This window comes from Saccopteryx bilineata, chromosome 2, assembly GCF_036850765.1.
Source record: "Saccopteryx bilineata isolate mSacBil1 chromosome 2, mSacBil1_pri_phased_curated, whole genome shotgun sequence".
Lineage (NCBI taxonomy): Eukaryota > Metazoa > Chordata > Mammalia > Chiroptera > Emballonuridae > Saccopteryx > Saccopteryx bilineata.
Window position 1 is genome coordinate 51,812,421 of NC_089491.1, and position 18,078 is coordinate 51,830,498.

The 18,078-nt window shown below is 40.4% G+C and overlaps 1 protein-coding gene across 4 annotated transcripts in view; it reads right to left on the reverse strand.

The window, feature by feature from the left end:
- Positions 1 to 18,078, reverse strand: part of GCNT1 (glucosaminyl (N-acetyl) transferase 1) — a 43,014-nt gene that overhangs the window by 4,962 nt on the left and 19,974 nt on the right. For all 4 annotated transcript variants that reach the window (XM_066257057.1, XM_066257059.1, XM_066257056.1 and 1 more), the window contains exon 3: positions 2,031 to 2,171. The gene's annotated coding sequence lies outside the window, so the exon portion shown is untranslated. The remainder of the gene's footprint in view (positions 1 to 2,030; positions 2,172 to 18,078) is intronic.

An 18,078-nucleotide genomic window follows, 5' to 3' on the forward strand; every position in this document is an offset into this window, starting at 1 on the left:
ACCAAACTGTTTAAAACAAACAAACCCAAGGACAAGGATGTGCTAGAATAGCCTACAATAAACATTTTACCCCTCAGGTACATTGAGGTGTAAATACTGTTGAAGACCTAGGCTATGATTATAGAACTCTCCATAGCTGATGGGTTTTTGATCCTGTGCCAGTTCTAATTAGCATTCCTTACCTTAAAATCATTACTAATCTGGGTTCTTCCTGACAGACCCATTATTGACCATCAGCTGACATCAACAGCCCCAAATATTTGAAAAATCAGATCTATTTGGCTCTTCACCAATTTAGATTTGGGGGTTCATTTAGGGAGATGTTCAATAATGGTTGTGCTTCTAAGAATCTTTGAAGGAAAAGCCGGTCAATAGAATCTTCAGACTGTACCAGAAAGGCTCAGCTAAAACCACGCCAGATTTGGGACTGTTTTGGGTTGACCTTACTTAGTTTAGTCTCATCCAAGTATCACAGGAAGAAAACACACTCACACAACCCAAAAGAGAGACATAACCTCGCATCTCCTGCATTGTTTATAACAGGTAATAATTAAGACTTGCAGAAAAACAGCAGCTGTATACAAATTGCAATTTATGACAGAATTTATATCTCTATTCAAATTTCAGGAACCTGGCCTTGGCCTGTTGACTCAGTGGTAGAGCGTTGACCTGGTGTGTAAAAATCCCAGGTCAGGGCACACAGGAGAGGCAACCATCTGTTTCTCTACCCCCCATTTCTCTCTCTGTCTCTCTCTTCCCTTCCCATAGCCATGGTTTGATTGATTTGAGTATGTCAACCCTGGGTGCTAAGGATGGCTCCATACAGCCTCTGCCACAGGCGCTAAAAATAGCTCAGTTGCCCCTAACTAGATGGTGGTGCAGTGGATAGAGCATTAACCTGGGATGCTGAGGATATAGGTTTGAAAACCTAAGGTCACTGGCTTGAGCACAGGCTCATCCAGCTTGAGTGCAAGATACCCAGCTTGAGCATGGAATCATAGACATGACCCCATGGCTGCTGGCTTGAGCCCAAAAGTTGCTTGGATTGAGCAAGGGGTCACTGGCTCAGCTGGTGCCCCCCAGTTAAGGCACATATGAGAAAGTAATCAATGAACAACTAAGATGCTGCAACTATGAGTTGATGATTCTTATCTCCCTTCCTGTCTGTCTGTCCCTCCTTTTCTCTTTCTCTTAAAAAAAAAATAAATAAATAAAAAGCTCAGTTGTGAGCAGCCCCAGATGGGCTGAGCATTGGTCCCAGCATCGGCTCCAGGTGGGGTTCACCAAGTGGATCCTGGTCTAAGCACATGTGGGAGTCTCTGCATCTCCCCTCCTCTTACTTAAAAAAAAAATCCAGGAACCCAACTAACTTATATTATAATAAAATGTTTACAAATAATTAGATATTGAATTTTCAAAAAATCAATTTTTTAACTTGGCAATTTGATCTGTAACTAAGTACTACTATTATGACAAAGAAAGCCAAATACCATCAACTGTGCCCATACCAGATTTAGAGAGATTTCAAAGTTATTATTATTTTTTTTATGTGAGAATCAGGGAGGCAGAGAAACAGACTCCCACATGCACCTTGACCAGGATCCAACCAGCAAGCCCCATACCAGGTGATGCTCTGACCATCAGGGGCCTTTGCTCAGCAACCGAGCTATTTTAGTGCCTGAGGTTAGGCCATAGAGCCATCCTCAGCACCTGGGGCCAACTTGCTCCAACTGAGCCATAGCTGTGGGAGGGGAAGAGAGAAGAGAGAGGGGAAGGGTTGGAAATGCAGATGGTCACTTCTATTGTGTGCCCTGACCAGGAATAGAACCCAGGAATTCCACATACCAGCCCAATGCTCTAGCACTGAGCCAACAGGCCAGGGCCAAAAGTTATTTTTAACACCAGAATTAGCATTAGAACTTTTAAATATTTAATTAGGAGATAAATTGTGAACATTAATAATACAAATAAAAATAATTGACAATATAACGTTATAAAAAGTGCTTAGATTTTTTTTTCTCTTTTTTTACCATTTAAAATTAAGGAAGGTCTGGCTCATTTAGTTCTTTGATTGCGGGTAACATCCTGTGCCCACGTAGATTGCCTCTCATGCAGTCAGGTTTCTCAGTTTTACCAGGCATCCAGCAATATCCCATGAGGCTTTTAAAACCCTGTGTGAAATGAAAAGGGAAAACGTGAAGAGATGTAATGCACATGTAAGTATATCCACACCCAGAAAGCATAGTGATGAACCACTATGGAATATGCTATTGGAAACTCTGCTTCTTCTTTGCTAAGAGGTTCTACAATATATTTGCGCTTCTTGATGAAGGAAGTACAATCACTAGTTATGTTTATATAGTCATAGTTTGTCCACCGAGGGCGCTTTCCAAATTTCACTGTTAGAAGCTCAAGCTTTACCTTTTCAATTTCATGAACATCGCCCTGTAAAACTTTGGTACAATTAATATTACTACTGGGAGTCTCTCCAACCAGGTCCCCTGACCTGTGGTGGTTCAGGGGACAAAGTGTCAACCTGGAATGCTGAGGTCACCAGTTCGAAACCCTGGGCAGGTCAAAGCACACATGACAAGCATTCAATGAACAACTAAAGTGAAGCAATTATTAGTTGATAATTTTCACTCCCCCACCCTCTGTAAAGTCAATAAATAAAATCTTTAAGAAAAAGAAAGCAAACACTGGGAAATTCTGGTAAAATATTTAATCATCTCAACAATTAAAACATCAGATTTCAAAACAAAATTATACCTTTAAGCAATTCCTGCTTCTTATTGCTTCAAGGCACTTTAAGAAATCTCTTTCTAATCATTAGGGGACCTTCGCTAACTGAACAGAGACTTAAGTGGCCTCACACAACAAAGAATAGAGTGTTTAAAAAATTAACTCAGGAAAGTCACTAAACAAATAGCAACAACAACAAATCCTGGGTAGAACAATGGCAGAGGTCTGATTTCCAGCGTTGACACATTATAAAATGCCTATTTTCAACAACAACAAAAAATTACAAGACACATAAAGAAACATGAAAGTCTGGCCCATACACAGGAAAAAAGTAGTCAATAGAAACTGTCCCCGAGGAAGCCCAGGTGCTGGACAGATGAAAGACTTTAAGTCAGCTATTATAAACATGTTCAAGGAACTAAAACAACTAAAAGAAAGTATTAAATTAATATTTAACCAAATTGAGAATTTCAATAGAGACAGAAATTATAACAAAAAAGCCAATAGAGCCTGATCTGTGGTGGCTCAGTGGATAAAGCGTCAACCCAGAATGCTGAGTTTACCGGTTCAAAATCCCAAGGTCACTGGCTCTGAGCGTGGGCTCTTTAGCACAGGGTTGCTGGGGGGATTATACACACAATCCCAAAACTCATCAGCTTGAACCCAAAGGTTGCTGACATAAAAAGCCTAACGTTGCTGGCTTGAGCAAGGGGACACTGGCTTGTACCGAGTCAAAGCACAGACAAGAAGCAATCAATGCACAACTAAAGTGGAAGCAACTATGAGTTGATGCATCTCACCTCTCTCTTCCTTTCTGTCTCTCTCACTCTCACTCTATCAAAGAGAAAAAAGGGCGGGAGGGAGAGAGGAGAAGGAGAAAGAAAAAGAGCCAATAGAAATCTGGAATTGAAAGTATAATAGCTGAATTGAAAAATTCACTAGAGGGGCTCCAGAGTAGGTCCGAACAGATAGAAGAAGGACTCAGTGGAACTGTGGGCGGATCAAGTCAAAATATCCAGTTTGAAGAAAAAAGAATTAAGAAAAATGAACAGAGCATGTGCTCTCCCTCCCAGGAGCACACCCACGCCTTCCCCTTCCCCCTTTTCTTCCCCCACAGCCGTGCAGCTCCTAAACTCCAAGGGTCCCCGGAGACTTGCAACCAAGGGAGCAGTGGGCAGCAGAAGTTCATCCGGGCTCCCCCCCTGAACCTGTCTCCAAGGCCCCCTTCCCTCTGACTTCTCAGTGAGCCAAGGGAGCAGTGGGCAGCAGAAGTTCATCCGGGCTCCCTCCCTGAACCTGTCTCCAAGGCCCCCTTCCCTCTGACTTCTCAGTGAGCCAAGGGAGCAGTGGGCAGCAGAAGTTCATCCTGGGCTCCCCCCCCCCCCGAACCTGTCTCCAAGGCCCCTTCCCTCTGACTTCTCAGTGAGCCAAGGGCTCTCCTGTTGCTTCTTCTATCTTAAGCCCTTCCTTGTTTCACTGTCCCCAGCTTTAATAAATATACTTTTAAAATAAAAGAAGAAAGAAAAATGAACAGAACCTCAGAGACCTGTGAGATACCATTAAGCATATCAATAAATACACAACAGGAGTCGCAGAAGGAAAGGGTGGGCGGAGAAAGGGTTGGGGAGAAGAGGGAAGGCTGCATACAGGAGCAGGGGTAGGGTAGAAAAAATATTTAAATAAGGGCTGGAAACTTCCCAGATTTTATTTTAAAAAAATTAATCTGCACAGCCCTCAAAAGGCTCAATGAACTCCAAGTGTGCAAAATGGTATAATCACTTTGGCAGATAGTTTGGCGGTTTCTTATAAAACTCAACATATGCTAACCATTCAACCCAGCCATCATGCTCCTAGATGTTTATCCATATTGAAAGTACACATCCAAGCAAAAACCTGCATGTAGACCTGGAATGCTGAGGTCGCCGGTTGGAAACCCTGGGCTTGCCCAGTCAAGGCACAAATGGGAGTTGATGCTTCCTGCTCCTCCTCCCTTCTCTCCCCCTTCTCTCTCTCTCTCTCTCTCTCTCTCTCTCTCTCTCTCTCTCTCTCTCTTTCTCCCCCTTCTCTAAAATGAATAAATAAAATCTTAAAAAAAAACAAAACACCTGCATGTAAATGTTTATGGAAATTTATTTATAATTGCCAAAATTGGAAACAGTCAAGATGTCCTTCAATAGATGAATGGAAAAACAAATTGTGGTATATTCGTAACATGGAATATTATTCAGTGATAAAAGGAAATTAGCTACCAAACCATAAACTCAGGGAGAAAACTTAAATGCATATTGTTAAGTGAAAGAAGCCAATCTGAAAAGGCTATATACTATATGATTCCAACTATATGATTATCTGAAAGAGGAAAAACTTCAGAGATAGTAAAAAAGATCAGTGTATGCCCAGGGTATGGGGAAAGGAAGGAACAGATGAATAGGTAGAGAACAGGGCTTTCTTAGGGAAGTGAAACTATTCTGTATGATGCTGTAAAGGTAGCTACATGAGGTTTATTTGTCAAAACCGAGAGAACTGTACATCACAGAGAGTGATCTCTCTTAACCATAATTGATGAAATGTATCATCAATACTGTTTCATCAAAAGTGTGATGGGGTATATTGGGATGCTGTACTTTCTGTGTAATTTTCCTGTAAACTTAAAACTTCTCTAGAAAACAAACTATTCAAATTGAAAAAATGTAATCAACACTTTCAAGAAGCCCAATGACTTCCAAGGACAACAAAGAAATCCACATCAAGATTCTTCACAGCTGAACTGTTGAAAGACAACTAAGAAAGATTCTTGAAAATAGCAAAAAAAAAGTAATGATACAAGGGGTCCTAAAAATTACTAACAGCTTCAAATCAGAAACAATGGGGACCCGAAGGTAATGGATAACATATTCAGAAAGATAAGTACCCAGAATATATAAAGAATTCTTATAATTCAACAATAAAAATACAAGTAACTGAATTGTGGCACCCCTGGAGTTTTAAAAACAGTTTTAAAAGTAGAAGAATTATCCTATACAGATTTTTAAAGAATGTGAGTATATAAGAAGTCACCCCAAAATTCATAAAGAATATACAAAGTTCTTAATCAAAAACTTGCATCTTACCTCAAAAAGGCATAGTTCTTTACCATTCTTACCCACATTCTAAACATCCATCATGCTTTGAAAATGCTTTTTAAGTCTTATGTTCTAACAGGTAGGGTGTTTATAAAGTAGGTATGTGAAATAATGAGTCTATTTTATTAATAATGTTTTTGACTTTGTGTATTTATCAATGTGGTGAATAGAGAAGATAAAACATTAAAAGAAATTTTAATTAACTAGCTTAATTTCAAGATATAGAGCATTCTCTTAACTAAGGCTCAACTAAGAGAAGAAAGCTGAAGGGAAAATAAGATTTCATAGAGGAAGGGATTTCTACATGAAAAAGGGAAGCAAAATGTGCACCTGCTATTCTATTTTAATCAACTTTCAGTCATCCACTATTACTTAATTTAAGGGCACATACAAATATTCAAATATGAATAACAAAACGTGACAGAGGTTAATACTGCTAGGCCCAGTGTTCCTTCACTTTCAGATTTTTTTTAAAAGAACATAGATCCCTTGAAGAAAGTGGGGTGGGAATAGTCAGTGAGGCCAATGATTGAAGAATAAGAACCGCTCCAAATAACCAAAGCTCATGAATTCTGAAAGAGTAAGAAAAATACACCAAACACACACCAAGTCTTACTACCACAGTCAAATTCAGGATTTGACATCTGTCTTAGGGAGTGTCCTGGGATGGTCCCTCACTAGAACACTGATGCCTCTGCTGAAGGAGCATCCCACCATGAATGTTTTTTAAGTAGAAAAACACAACCTAAGAAGAAATGGTGGAAGAATATAATTCTACCATACAAAGAAGGAAAACCAGTACCTAAAGGCAGTGGTTCTTAATACATGGCTTTTTGAAATTTAAACCAAGAAGCACAAGAATACTAAGTTCTATAAATACTGAAAGTAAACTCTGCTTTTTTTATAATGCTAGTAGCAAGGAAAGCTGGTCCCGGAAGGGGACGAGAAGTATCAAATGCACCTGAGGTAACAATATGGTTACTAGAAAGGTTCCAGCATAAAAGGGACAACTCCAACAAGATTAGGATGCAGCTGAGTACTGGAGTGGAAGGACAAAGTGACCTCAGCAAGAGTGAGAGAGCAGCGGCAAGGAAAATCTGAAAAGCAGATAGACGAAAGGCAAATAAGCAGACTCAAGAATCCCAGCTGACAGTAAGGAGAGAACCACCTCTATTTGTGCTACAGGATCTTCAAAAGGTCTAGGGAAATTTGGGCACAGATACCAATGGGGATTGAATGTGTTGTGGTTTTTTCTTTTTTGTTTTAAAGTGTTTTCAAAGCAAATGGGTGCCCACTATAAAACCTGTCAGAAACCTAAAGTTTAGTTTCTGTAGAGATTCCTGAGGCTGGGGCACACCAGGCATAATAGAAATCAGAGTCCCAACCAGGAAACAGTGGACCTAAGTGAACCCCAGGACAATGAATATTGATATCTGATTCCCTATTTCAGCCCCCAGAATGTAGGCAGCCAAGCCAACACAGAAGTTTATTTACTAAGGACTCCAACCAGGTCAAGACTTAAATTTGTTGTTTATATTAGGAATTCCCCCAAATGTTTTAAGGAAACAGATCCTGCACAGAAAAAAAAAATTAATTATATCCTCAGAGAGATGAAAGATAATGCATTCAGTCAATAAGTGAGGCAGATTATATTGTCTGAAAACAGGAAAAACAACACTCCCATCCCATATGTTCTTCTACAATGTAACCTTGCCACTGTCCAATCAAGAAGTAGCCCAAATTCCCTTCCTCTTGAATTTGGACAACGCTATGATTATAGTGAGCAGTACAGTTTGACAGAAGTGATTCTATATGGCCACTGAAGCTAAGTCATGTAAAACCATGCAGCTTCCTCCTGGTTGTTCTGGAATATCTGCTCTCCAAAAGCTTCCTTTAAGAACCAGCTTCTATGTTGTAAGGAGCCGCATGAAGAGGCCATCTATACATACCCAAGGTAACACCCCAGTTGAACCTAGTCTTCAATTCATCCCAGCCACATGCCAGGTATGTGACGAAAGGACCAGATGACTCGTCTTAATCCCTAACCCAAAGAATGTGCAAGTAAAAAATTAAATGGAAAGTTTTATATCACTATGTTTGGGGCAGTCTGCCTCATAGCAATGACTAGAACAAGCAGGAAACCACATAAACAGAATACCTAGCAAATAAGAGCTTTTAAAAATTAATGACATGATAGCAGAAATTGAAACACAATGGAAGCACTGGAAAATAAAGTCGAGGAAAATGCTCAGGAAGTTAAGCAAATAAGCAAACTGATTGATGAAAAAATTAGAGAAAAATAGAGTAATTTTAGAGATCCAGACCAGGAGACCTACCATCTGAATGACAGGACCTTGAGAAGAAAAAAACAGAATAAATTAAAGTAATCTATTAAATAATTCAAGACCATTTCTCAAAACAGAAGAATGGTTTCCAGACTGAAGTCCTTTGAAAAACCAGGACGAATGGAAGAAAACAGACCCATACCAAGATGCATTCATTAAACATGAAATGTTGGAACATCGGGAAAAAGACTATCGTAAAGGTTTCTAGAAAGGGGAAAAAAAACTAAGCCACATTAAAAGGATCTGAAGCAGAAAATGTCTTCATGTTTCATAAAAACCAACCACAGAAGCCAGACGATAATGGAACAGTGCCTTCAAAGTTCTGAAGGAAACTGAATGCCAGAATTCCTAGAACCATATAAACTACTACATAAATTAAGGGTAAAATAAAAACATTTTAAGACAGGCAAGGTCTCAAAATATTTACCTTTATGAACCTTTTCTCAAGAAACTACTGGAGGATGGGCTTCATCAAAACTGAAGTATAAATCAAGAAGGGGAAAACATTAGAATTAGAAAGGATATCTAACATGAGACGAAGAATCCCAGGACGATAATAAAGGAACATCCTAGGCTGTGTAGGCGGTCAACTGACAACCACAGCAGGCTGAACAGATCAGAGGCCCTGGAGAAATGTCTCCAAGAGGATGAAACTGATGGAATAACTTGATGGAAATAAACATTAAAAACTGTTTTAATCACAGTGATAAACATATGAGGGGATATGTGTAAGAGATGTTAAAATACCAGTGATTAACAAATCTATACTTCAGCTTGGAATGAGTAAGAAAAACTAGAAGACCTTATAATGTAAAAAAAAAAGTCACAGTAGTTATCAACATTAAAATCTACATGACTAGCATATGCCTCTGTATTTTAAAATGAACCAGTTCTAAAAGTTGATATTCATCCCAATCACACACTTACTAGTTTAAGTTAATTTAGAGAAACATCACTAGACAGAGAAGAAAATGGGAAAAACATGTTTAAAGAAATGAACTACATGTGGCCCAGGCTATATTTTCCTTAATTCCTTTTTAATAAAAAGAAAGGCAGAGCAGAAAGGAGAGGCAGAAGGGAATAATATAGATTTTAGTATAAATTAGTATGACACGACACATTGAGAACTTGAAGTGAAGAAGCCAACATATTTGCATGACTATATACATATATACGTATAAACCTCTAAGAACAACCAGAATTTTCCTGGTCAGCCTCTCAGTACACCTGACCTCCTGGACAAGAAGCAAGTTAGGAAGGGCTCTGCACAGGTTAGCTTTAACCTTTACTAAAGTTAAGGCTGACAGATAGACTATCAACTGTGAAGAAAGAGGTAGAATTCAAAACAAACTCTTCTCAAAGATTTCCATCAAAATGATTCTGGTTTAAGTCCAAACAAAAGTATTTGAGATAAGAATAATTCTCTCTACCTATTGCCTAATTACCATTTTTTAAAGTAGTAATATTCTTTCTTAAAAAAATACATACACATGCACACACATGTATACGCACAGCTCTGTGCGTCTGCACAGGTATGCATCTGCACAGGTATGCATCTGCACAGGTATGCATAAACAAAGAGCTGATGGATAAATCAGGGTCCACAACTTATTGCTCTTATGCAGCAGGAAGCATGGTCTAAGTTAGGTCAGCTGGCCCCTAGTCCACTGAATATTCTTCTCCTAGTCCCACTAACTCTCCAAGGACTATCGTTCTGTGGCCCAGAGGCTACTGGCACTGGAGCAAAATACCCACCACTGTGATTGAAGTCAAAGCCATGCAAATATCTCAAAGGACCTGACTCAAGTGAGGGTGCCCAAATGTCACCTGAAGCAGGCCAAGGGAAGGGGCAGGAAACAGCTAAGGTCCCAAAGCAATCCTTTGGGACCTTAGGGTCTGCACCTCCATGGCCTCGCCTCATGGGGGGCATCTGGTCTTTGTTCCCGTCCACAGGCTTGTCATGCCACAAGCGCAGTCTCTGCTGCTGCCTGGCTGCTCTCTGGGACTTGCTGTGGTGAGCTGCCTGACATTTCTGTCGTCTCACAGTGAAACAAAGCACCCGAGACCCCAACCATGCCCATCCTTCCAGACTGGCCAGGAAAAGCCCTTGGGTTCCTCATAATCTAGCACCTTGATTAAAAACACCAGGCTCTACGTTTTAGGCCATTGTCTCTTAAAATTCATCCCCGAGTTTTCTTGGGCTCCAGCCAGTAAAATATCAACAATTGGGGACCTTCTATAACCAACGCTAGACTACATTTCCTATGCCCCCTTCAAAAAGGGGGCTTTCGGCTCTGGCTGGGTAGCTCAGTTAGTTAAAGAATCAACCCAGTATGTCAAGGTTGCGGGTTTGATTCCTGGTCAAAGTACATACAAGAATCAACCAATGATTGCACAGATCAGTGGAACAACTAATCAATGTTTCGCTCTCTCCCTCTCTCTCTAAAATTAATAAATTTAAAAAGGGCAGAGGGCTTTCTACATGATATAAGATATTACCACCAAAGCCAGATGATGTGATGAAGGAAGAAGGACACCCAAACCACATCTCCCTTCTTCAGAACCATTCAGAACCAGACACAGAATGTGGCACAATCACTCAGTTATGTTTGTTGAATGAATAAAGTCTCGCCAGGTTCCTCTGCTAAAAATTAAGCATCTACCCTCTCTCCCTTTATAATGTCAGAGAAGAGTTATGTTGCTGGTTGTCTACACTGGCAGCAAGGACTAGCCTATTTAGAGAGTGTTGATCTAAAAGTACGATCTGTTTAAAGATGAAAGGACAAGTGATTTTTTGAAAAGCCTAAGCCCCTCAAACATAAAGAATATAACTGAAGAAGTGGCATCAACATTTTGAAAGCAAGAAGGGGTGAATGATAACTGGCTTGGGGACCTCAGAAAGAGATCTAAAGCAGGGAAAGCTGAGAGACAACCCAATTTACGACACACAAGTACAAATCCAAATTATAGCTCCCACTCCCTCCTCCCCAACAACAATCACCCCCTGTTGGTCAAATAAGTTTGTAAGATATAATTTTTATGTTTGCTCACTTATGGGTTGCATTGGGGGCTGGGCAGTGCCAGATATATGTGGTCTGTGAAATTGCAAATTACCTTCCTGCTTGGGAAGGGCCATTGTTTTGCTAATGTTTGCTGGAGGAGAGATTTTCATGCCAGAAAGTTTTTTTTTCTTTTTTTTTTTTTAATTATAATTTTATTTTTTTAATGGGGCGACATCAATAAATCAGGTTACATATATTCAAAGATCAACAAGTCCAGGTTATCTTGTCTTTCAATTATGTTGCATACCCATCACCCAAAGTCAGATTGTCCTCTGTCACCTTCTATCTAGTTTTCTTTGTGTCCCTCCCCCTCCCCCTTTCCCTCTCCCTTTCCCCCCTCCCCCCATAACCACCACACTCTTATCAATGTACATAAAAGTGAAACTAAGAAAGTTTTGAAAAGAGAGAAAAGGAAAAGAGAGAAAAGCAATGTTTGCAGAGTGAGAGTGGAGAGAATGCAGAGTGCTGAGGAAGGAGCGAGTTTGTGCAGAGAAAGAGAAGGTGTGCAGATGGGGAACCAGAGGTGAGAGGCTTTGCGAGTTCCACTGAGACTGGTGAGGCCTTTGATTCTAGGAGAAACCGGAGAAGATTCTCCTGGTTGTGGAACCGGAGAATGTGTCAGGGTTTTGCGAGCTCTGAATGAGTGAAAGGGAAGTGTTTCCCCTGCCTGTTTGCTCATTGGCCAGTGCGAGACTTTAATAAAGGAATGGCTCGTCATTTTTTGGCTTCACTGTTTCCTTACCATCTGCCCGAATCCAATGGGAACCTGCATGTGCATGGCCATTATGGCGGTCACTACTGGCCATACACTCCCCTTCCTCCAAAGGCTCTGAAATTGGCAGCATAATTCTTCTGGAAGTGGTGGTAAAGTAGAGTTAAAAACTAATGACTGGTTGAAAAATCTATTTAAGAGGCAGTTAAAACTCCCAGGTCTCTCCCCCATCCATCATAATCGATTAAGTAACCTTCCTGACCCCAGCAGAAGACTGGAAAATGTAAAACAGAGGATATCGGACTTGGAAGGCACAAGGCACAGCTGAGGGCAGGAATACAACTTGAAAACAGGGGAATTAAGTCAAACTGACTTGTTCCAGAATATTGGCAGGCAGGAGTTGACCTTCTAGGTTATGCTTCAGAAAACAAACACCTACCAGATAACCAAAAATAGCTCATGACCCAAAAGAGATAAAAATAAACAGGAAAGAAAGGAAAGAAAGAAAAAAGAAAAAGAAAGAAAGGGAAGGAAAGGGAAGGGAAGGGAAGGGAAGGGGAGGGGAGGGGAGGGGAGGGGAGGGGAGGGGAGGGAAGGGAAGGGAAGGGAAGGGAAGGGAAGGGAAGGGAAGGGAAGGGAAGGGAAGGGAAGGGAAGGAAAGGGAAGGGAAGGGAAGGGAAGGAAATAAATACCAGGGAGAGTATCAGTTAACTATTTCTATACCATCAACCACATAACACAACTTATTTCTTACTACTTTTCGTTAGTTGAGGAAATACTTCTGTTTTCACTTGGGCTCACCTAAGCAGCTGCATTCAGCTGGAGGACTGTCTGCGTTGCAGGGTTCCAGAGGGCTCATTCACATCTGCACATGGTACTGGATGTCACCTGGGGTGCCTCCCTTCCTCCAGCGTACTAGGCAACTCTTTTACACAACATTCCAAGAAAACAAACACAGCAGCTCCAAAGCCTTGTAAGGCCTAAGCTCATGCACATCACCCCTGTCAAACTCTATTAGTAAGAGAAAGCTACCAAGCCAGCCACTATTCAAAAGGAAATAAAAAAGTTCTACTTCTAGATGGGAAAAGGAGCAAAATCATATTGTAAAGGACCATGTATACTATGATGGGAGCAATTTGTACCCATTAAATATTCTATTACATGGAGAAATTAAGATCAAGCAAAGAGCTGGAAATTTCAACAAATGTTATTATTATCTGCAGAGACATAAGAGAAACCATTATAGCCATAAAAACAACTAAGCTATGAAAAAGGAACAGAGAACAAAAATGAGCTTTTAGAGATTAAAAATATGATAGCTGAAATGAAAAAAACTCAACTGAGCCGTGGCCGGATAGAGCGTTGTCCCAGAGCACCAAGGTTCCTGGTTTGAACCCCAATGTCACTGGTTCCAGCCCCAGTCAGGGCACATGTAAGAAGCAGTCACTGGCACAAGAGTAAAAAGTTGAAAATGGTTACCCATAGGGTTATGCTCTTCAATTCAGAAGTCACTAATCAGCCTGACCAGGCAGTGGACCAGTGGATAGAGCATCAGCTGGGACGTGGAAGACTCAGCTAGAAACCCTGAGGTCACCAGCTTGAGCATGGGCTCATCTGGCTTGAGGGAGGGAGGGCTCACTAGTGGGAGAAAGGGGTCACTGAATTGGCTGGAGCCCCCCTGGTCAAGGTACACATGACAAAGCAATGAGTGAACTAAGGTGCCACAAAGAAGAATTGATGCTTCTCATCTCTTTCCTATCTTTCTCTCTCTGTCTCTCTTTCGCTTAAAAAAAAAAAAAAAAAAAAAAAAAGGAGAAGCCACTTGTAGTTACTAAACACTGGAAATGTAGCTAGCCTGACTCAGAAAATGGATTTTTAATTTTCATTTTAATTAAATTTTAAAAATTAAAGCAATATAAATGTCTTTATATTAAACATAATTTTATTCTTGTGATAGGACTCCACTGTACTTTGATGGCTGTATTATGTTAGATTACTACTGCTGCATCAGAGCACATTTATTGGACACAGCCTCATTAATAATTTTTTATACTTTTTATATAGTAAAATGATAAAAATTTGAATATACTGGATTAAATATTAAAATTAATTTTGTATGTTTCCTAATGCCCTGTACCAATTTTAAGATAGATGAAATTAAGTAAAACTAGGTTCCATCAGTGTAGTCACATGCAAAAGAAAACAAGGGTGTGTGTGGTTCTCTATGCCTGAATTAATGGCATGAAAAGTTCTACAGAATTTTTTTTATTTACTCATTGCATTACTTTGGGACAAAATGTCAAATAATTAACTCCTGTATTTCATTCATTACTGAGAGAGTACTCATTTTTCTCTGTTCCAGTGGTTTTCCTTCCCTGGAGGGACAACCAGAGACACAGGTAGCTGATGGCCAGGTAAAGGAACTGAACCCTAACCTTTCTGCCCATAGACTTGGCAGGAAAGATGAAATACAAAACACACCCCAGGCTATGCCACAGGGAAGAAGGCTGTCAGTCCATCCAGGGGAAAAGAAAGGACCAAGAAGGCTTCCTCAATTACGTCTGACCTGAATCTTTTGAAAAGGGTAGGACTTAGCTACTAGGAAACAGGCAAGAAATGCATTCCCTACTTGTCGTGCTTGCTTAGGAAGGGCAAGCCTGAAGCAAAGGAAAGCGAGACTGTGATGCGCAACAATGAGTAAGAGATAATACAGGCGATGTTTGCCACTCATGTTCCCTAACCCTAAAGATCTCTTTTCCCGTTGTATTATGGCACTAAGTCTGCTTCTCAGTATGATGAACCACAGTGGTGAATAGATATCTAAGAACTGTGGAAACAAGGACAAGATTTCAGAAAAAGAATCAGAAGACTGATGATAAAATGACACCCCGCCCCCAAATGGTTAAAATGCTCAACTGTAATAGAGGTCATCTGAGAAAGCCGGGGAGGCCGTAGAAGGGCTCTGTGCAGAAGCAACAGCGGTGGTGGCCTGGCTGCAGGGCCAACTCTGTCCTTCCCTGGAATGGCTCCTCATTCATAAAATGAGCTTTGCTTAGTAATAATGAAAATGCACAGACCCCATCCTCAGAAAGAGGAAATTGGGAAAAACCAAATCTCCTTTGCAAGTGTAAACAGTAAGGGCACAGAGAGCACCGTACACGAGACTGGGATTTGTTGCTTGTCCTCTGAATGCCTTTTCCTTGCCCACCCCTTACACACACACACTATGTTTGAGACTGAAGATCAATGTTCTCTCTTCATTCTTTCTTTAAAGTCAGTCTTCATGAAAACGAGACTAAGAGACATGGACAAGAGTGTGGTGGTTACCAGGGGTGGGGGGAGGGAGGACGTAGGAAGGAAGGAGGGAAAGGGGAAGGGGAGGGGGAGGGGCACAAAGAAAACTAGATAGAGGGTGACGAGGGCAATCTGACTCTGGGCGATGGGTATGCAACATAATTGAATGACAAGATAACCTGGACATGTTTTCTTTGAATATATGTACCCTGATTTATTGATGTCACCCCATTAACATTAATAAAAATTTATTAAAAAAAATAAATAAAGTCAGTCTTACTTTAAATACTTAATGATTGTTTGAAAGGGTGAAAGAAGACCCAATAACTGGTCTGAGGTACCTGTTTTCCCTAGAACCTAGAGCTAATGCATCAATGGGATCAGAAAAGAAAAGGGAAAATGGGATGGAGGCACCAGCAGGGCCAGACACGAAGCATGAGAACAAACTTGCAGACAGCCTCTCCTCCCCAGGACCGGCTCTTCTCCCTGGGAAGTCTGTGTCCCCGGCCACCCGCGTGGGGCCAGGGGCTGAGGAAGCAGGGCTTGAGGGAGACGCTGGCTCCAGCTCAGGGCTCAGATGGAAAGGAGGAGAGGCAGGGCTAGCGCAGCTGGACTCAGACGGGACTCCATGGCTACGTGTCCTGAAAACTTAGTATTTGCTTAAAACTTAATATTAAAATTTGCTTAAAACTTAATGTTAAAATTTGCTTAAAACTTAATATTTGCCTAAAACAGCAAAAAAGGTCACACTAATCCCACTACTATCAGCAGCACCAAAGCTTTCTCAAGATCCTTCATCCAACTTCTCTTTAAAATTTATTAGAAGTATATACAGATTTACCCATACACGTTTTATACAGTCCCTTGAAAGTCAAAGAATGCCATAATTACACTGAAATATCAGAATTAAGTATATGGTATACACATGCAATGGATTCTTATTCAGCCTTAAAAAGGAATAAAATTCTGTTACATGCTACAACATGGCATGCTGAAGGCAATGTGCCAGATGAAATAAGGCAATCACAAAAACACAAATATTGTATGACTCTATTTATATGAGGTACCTAGAGTAATCAAATCCATAGAAATGGAAAGTATAATAGAGGTTTACCAGCAGCTGGGGAAGGAGAAATTGTTTAATGGATACAAGAAGTCTTGTTTAGGATAAGTTCCGGAAATAGATAGTGGTGAAAGTTGCACAACATTGTGAATATTTTTAGTGCCACTAAATTTTCCCTGACTCCATCAGAGAGAGAGTTCTAGCCTCAAGGGTTATTTTTTTTAACCTCTTCTTATGATTTAAAAAAAGATATAGCCCTGGTTGGATGAATTCATTGGTTAGAGCATTGTCCCAAAGCACAGAAGTTGCCAGTTTGATACCGTCAGGGCACAAACAAGAAAAGCTCAATGTTCCCCTCTCTCTCTCTCTCTCTCTCTCTCTCTCTTCTTTTCTCACTGAAATTAATCAATAAAATTTTTAAAAAAGAAAACATTAAAAAAAAAGGATGTAGCTGGCTTACAATTTTGCTGGACACCTTCAGAGATGGTGAGTACAGTTAGACAAACAATGTTACTTAGAAGCGGTTTTTAAAATTAAATTTAAGAGAAGATAGATAATAAAATAAACATATTAGGAAAGTACAGGGAGATATGATCCCAGGTTGTCTGAAAAAAAAAAGGGGGGGGGACCTTTTCCAGTTTAGTGTCATAAAAATTTGTAGCTAAACAACAATGATCATCTGTCTGGTTCCCTCTGTAAGACCAGCAGGTTTCCTCCTGCCTATGTGGCTTTGTTCCACGTTATCCCGTTTTCTTAAGATATGAGTAATGGCTAATCTAATTCTGGAATGGGAAAAACCCTGTCTTCTAAGGCAGTGGAGTTCATTTGCAGAGGCTGACTTTGATAGACTTGAACAGAAATTTATCTATATACGCACATACCCAAAACATATATATTATATATATTTAAGGAATCTTCAACCTCATTACCACTGCAGGCCAAAAATGACTATAAAGGTATCATTGTTGCCTGACCCGTGGTGGCGCAGCGGATAGAGTGTCAACCTGGAACGCTGAGGTGGCTTGTTCAAAACCTTGGGCTTGCTTGGTCAAGGCACATACAAGAGTTGATGCTTCCTGCTCCGCCCCCCCCTTCTCTTTTCCTCTCTCTTCTCTCTAAAATGAATAAAATATAATCTTTAAAAAATAAATGAAAAGATCTCATTGTTCACTTCAAAATCCCAGACTGAGGAGTAATAAACCTTTTTTCTTTCCTTTATATAAAATTTTAATCTAATGCTTTGAAGTTTACAATACAGAATAGAGCACCTTGGTTTTATGAAAACAAAATCTGACATATGAAAGGTAATTTAAAATTCATTTTGTTAGTTATTTATTTATTTTCTAAGTAAGAGGAGGTGAGATAGTGAGATGGACTCCAGACTCTGACTGGGATCCACCCAGCAACCCTGTCTGGGGCTGATGCTCAAACAGAGTTATTTTTAGCAACTGAGGCTGATTCACTCAGTCAGACCAACCAGCTATCCTCAGCACCCAGGGCCTATGCTCAAAGCAATCGAGCCATTGGCTGCTGGCGGGGAAGAGAGAGAGCAGGGAGAGAGGGAAGGGGAAAAAAGCAGATGATTACTTTTCTTTTTCTTTCTTTCTTTTTTCTTTTTTTTATTAAGTGAGAGGAGGGGAGGCAGAGACAGACTCCCGCATGTACCCTGACCGGGATCCACCTGGCAAGCCTTCTATCAGGCGATGTTCTGCCCATCTGGGGCTACTGTTTTGTTGCT